The sequence below is a fragment of the Tiliqua scincoides genome, chromosome 4, assembly GCF_035046505.1.
Source record: "Tiliqua scincoides isolate rTilSci1 chromosome 4, rTilSci1.hap2, whole genome shotgun sequence".
Taxonomy (NCBI): domain Eukaryota; kingdom Metazoa; phylum Chordata; class Lepidosauria; order Squamata; family Scincidae; genus Tiliqua; species Tiliqua scincoides.
Window position 1 is genome coordinate 207246816 of NC_089824.1, and position 4879 is coordinate 207251694.

Here is a 4879-nt window from a genome sequence, read left to right on the forward strand (position 1 = left end):
AACTGTTTTATTGTTTCTCATTAAATTAGAATTGTGCTGAGATGCCACTATCTACCATTTCCTATTATTATTAATGTGGAAAAAAAATTGCTGCATATTCAGCATTTCCCCAGTTAAAGCTAAAACAAAAGGAAAATCCTATTTGAGGTGTTTATCTTCGGGTTTATTTTCCTTTTCACAGTTTGGGATCATTTTTTGAAAATAGACAATTCTTCACATTTTCCCAGTTTAAAACTGCACTCAAAAATAGCGTCATTTTTCTGATGTCAATTAAGATTTTTAATTTATAGTCTTCTTATTGCTGTCTTTAATGAGCAGCTGTTAAGAGGCAAACCCCCAGCCCCAAGATACGCGTGTGTGAATACACAGTTTTTCTTTTTCATTGACTTTTGGGACATGCAAGAATCTTGTTGGAACATGTGATAGCCTGTAATCCTTTCTCCCTGTGCTCTCATGATAGGATCTTCATGATAGGGCCTTTCATGGGCTCTCATGATAAGATCTATGTGCTCTCAGGATAGGATCTGCCATATTCAACATCCACTACAATGATCTGCAGGATAAACTGTTGATATGAATGGAAGGTATAGAAGAGTGCTTAGTAGTCATTTTGATAGGACTATATAGAGGCATTCTATATGAGAATGGATGATGGCCGGATCCCAAAGGATCTCCTCTATGGACAACTCGTGCAAGGAAAGCGCCCTACAGGTAGACCACAGCTGCGATACAAGGACATCTGCAAGAGGGATCTGAAGGCCTTAGGAATGGACCTCAACAGATGGAAAACCCTGGCCTCTGAGCAGCCTGCTTGGAGGCAGGCTGTGCAGCATGGCCTTTCCCACTTTGAAGAGACACTTGGCCAACAGTCTGAGGCAAAGAGGCAAAGAAGGAAGGCCCATAGCCAGGGAGACAGACCAGGGGCACACTGCACTTGCTCCTGGTGTGGAAGGGATTGTCACTCCTGAATTGGCCTTCTCAGCCACACTAGACGCTGTTCCAGAACCACCATTCAGAGCGCGATACCATAGTCTTTTGAGACTGAAGGTTGCCAACATGAGGATGAGGATGAGAATCCTGCATGATAGAGGCATTGCCAGGGTCCAAGTCCTTCCTCTCTAGACAAGTGGCTTACTCCCTCCAACCACATCATTGCTGGAGGCTTACTTACAGGCCAATCCTAATGCTGGGAAACGCCAGTGGCCTGCAAGCTGCCCTGGCAACAGCTGTCGCAAATGTGCCATAAGGCAAGTTACAGCAGCTGGGAGGGGCAAGAGCTGGCGGGGAGGCGCTAGGCTCCTGCGCTGGTTGGCCGTCTTCCTAGACCTGGGATTAGTAAGTTTCCTGATAAGCAGCAGGGAGTCATTCCTGGGCAGGGGGAGGGTGGCAGGAAGGCAGGGAGGGGGTGGAACTAGGTGGGGAAGGATGGGCTGGGGCAGTTTAGGACTGGTTGGGGGTGGGAAAGGCAGCTTCAAATCCTATCCCCCTCTCGGGCCTCAGAGACTGACATGGGTCTCCTCAGTTCTGCACCAGCAATCAAGCTGGCACAGACCTGAGTAGAGCAATAGGGGCTGCTGGGGTCCAGCATGGGGTAAGTGAAGTGCCCCCAATAGGACTGGGCTGTCAAAGCAAAGGTCCTTGTCACATACTCAGAGTGCTAGCCATAATGATCATCAGTCAATATATATGAACAACAGTTCTCTGGGGACTCACTTCCATGTATGTTTAGGAGAGAAGTGTTCATGTGAAACATGCTTTTACTGTTGGTACTCACATAACAATTCATCTAATTATACTGAAGTATATTCACACTCATGCAAAGAGGTAATCACATGAAAGGTTAGGATTTGTGACTTCCTTCAAAGGATAGATGAAAGGCCAACTGTGTTTAACATGATATTCAGCATTGCTGGTGAAGTGGAGAAATATTAAGATTGCCAGTTATTAAAATAAAGAATTCTGACACCTGGACAGAGCCCAGTGGGCTTTAGCAGACTGGAAGTGGAACCCAGATCCAGGAAAGGGATTCCACAAAAAAAGCTATTTATTCACCTAAGATATGTAGCTGAAAGTTAAAAAAAAAATAAAAATGGAAAACATGGTGGAAGGGTGAGAGTCCTGCTTTGTACCTTGCCTTTCTAGAATCTTTGTACCTTGCTTTTCTAGAATCAAGCAGAAATAAATTAATAAATAACGGCTAGGTACCTTTAAAAAAAAAATTTGCTTCATTGGCAAGCCTGTTAAGCTACAATATTCAATGCAAATATGCAAAAACACCCACATTTTTTCCCAAGCAGTTTTTAAGAAGTTTTGCTAAACCATTATTTTCTTTGCCCAAATGTCCGTGAAAGTTTTATGGTTGGAAGATATTTTCCCTTATTATGCTCCACTGAATAGTTTGTATTAAATTATGTTTTTAATCAGTGTTTCCTTGAATTGAAGAAAAACTAATGTTAAAGTATATGATGGATGATAATACTTTTAATTTACATGAAAACTTTAAAAAAAATCAGTTTATTGCTCGGTTTCTCTCTAGCAAGGTTTTCTAAAACCAATGACTAGAAAATATTGTTGGTGCTCGTACCACACTTCATCTAATTATACTTAAGCATATCCACACTATTTCTAGAGCTCATGGAAAGAGATAATCAAATCACAGCCATTCAGAATAAAATAGACACTCAACAGGGGGTTGCTGAGATAGCAATTTAAATGAAGCAGTTTAGCAGCAAGAGATGAAAGTTCTTGGATGGCCAGCATAAGTTCAAGTATCTGAATATTCAGAGCATTTTTTTTCTAAAACAAAATATCCGTGTTGCTACACAACAGATTTAGCTGTATTAGCAGGTACTAGATTTTGGAGTTGTATTTCATTAGACAACACAATTTTAAACCTTGGGGAAGGGGATTTTGGACCTGTCTAAATTTTTAATCAGTTGACAATATGTTATAAAAATATTTTAAGACTGAGCTGCATACTTTAATTGATATTGTAGGATATCTTTTCTGGTACCTCAGTTTTGATGCTCACGTGTGTGTATACCTGTGGGGCTGGGTAAAAATGGGTTTCAGAAAAAAAATTTGTCTCTTTACTATCTATTCTGCATGGTTTCAGTTTGGTGTTCAAAGTGCCAAAGGAAGATCAGTCCCAGGAGCAGCTAACAATTATGTTAAATATACAGTATTCTAATACAGCATAGTAACACAAATCTGAAACAACATTTTAAATAGGAACAATAATAGGAGCAATTATATTATCAACCCAAATGAATCAAGTATCACAATCTCAGGAGAATAAAACATGGCACTTAAAAAAAACATTGGATCTACCTGGTCATTAGGAGTTGGTCTCCCAAATCTTACTGGAAATGCTTGGAGAACTTGTTGAAATCTCCAGGATTGCTGTTTGTAGTCACCTGGACTGCTGATTCCTGGAGAATCCATGTCAACTCTGGAGGACTGATGGCTGGCAACCTTCAGTCTCGAAAGACTATGGTATAAACCTACAGCACCCGGTATTCCCTGGCGGTCTCCCATCCAAGTACTAACCAGGCCTGACCCTGCTTAGCTTCCGAGATCAGACAAGATTGGGCATGTGCAGGGTAAGACGACTCTAACTAGAAAAATGCTTCTCAACCCCTGTTATCTCGTCTACAACTTATTAAAGACTGACCTATTTGGCAGATACCAAAGACATGGTCTTTTCAGTGGTGACATGGAGTAGGGGTACATCAAGTCTCCACTCCAGGGGAAGAGTTGGGGCATATTGGAGGCAGGAGAAGGTAGCATGGGCAACTCCTGATGTATGCTATCCTCTATGCAGGGAGCCAACATGTTCCCTGTATCTCCGTGAACTTGCAGCAGCTAAAGCCCAAGGAGACCAATTGGCAGTCAAGGAGCTAATGGAGGGATAACGGAAATTATTTTCCCTGTCCACTCCTAAGCCCCCTGATAAGCCCCTCCTGTCACAGCATGCAGTGCAGCCTGTTTTGGCCCAGCTAGGACAAGGAAAAGCAAAGAAATGGGCTGTAAGTTTTGTAGTTCTTGTCTGATGTTGTTTTGTGTTATTATGCATACCACCTTGTGAAAATTTTATTTTAAAAGATGATACATGCATATGTGTGCCTGTGAATCCACCCATACACAATGGTTTCCATTCCTTTCATTGGAGAAATCCTTTCACTGGAGAAAGAGAACATTTAGATCCAACCCAATAAAGTTTGCAACATAAAAGTTTTCCATAAATGGGGTGCTGATATGAGTTAGTCTTAACCTATTTTTGCCTGGCCCACAGGTGTACAAATTTGGTCCCGGTTGCATATATGCAAGGTTGGGCAGAAATGGCTTAAACCTGGTCACCACCTGCTTAGCCTCTGAAGAACCTGGAGTACAGCATCAGATTTCAATATTGTATATTAGTTACTACAAGGGTAATCAGTGACATCCATATTTTACCATATGCCAATCACAGAACAACATTAAATATCTTTCTATCCTTTGTAATGTACGACATAATGAAAACTTATAATTCGACCTGTTCTAACACTTTCAATACTATTATACAATACTGTGTATATTGCTTAGAAACATTCTTACCCTGTTCATTTTTTTAATCAATAAAATCAGATTTGACACATTTCCAGCACATCAAAAGAATTCAGATTGTCAAGTTCTGCATAAAAACAGGGGCATCTGGGCCAGAGTTTCTCAGATACATGAAAAGAACAGAGGCAAATCCAGAAGCAAGTTGATTTGGGGTTAAAGTGGGTTCTGTGTAGAGAGTTGTTAATAGGTTCCCTGTTGCTAAGGAAACTATTTCCTTGGTAGCTGTATGCTTGCCATGTCTTGCTAAATTGATGTCATAAAGTCGACAAAGAAG

The 4879-nt window shown here is 41.1% G+C and overlaps 1 pseudogene; it reads right to left on the reverse strand.

Moving 5' to 3' along the window:
- Nucleotides 1–3500: 3500 nt before the first annotated feature.
- LOC136650727 (5S ribosomal RNA) lies at nucleotides 3501–3619 on the reverse strand (annotated as a pseudogene).
- Nucleotides 3620–4879: the final 1260 nt, after the last annotated feature.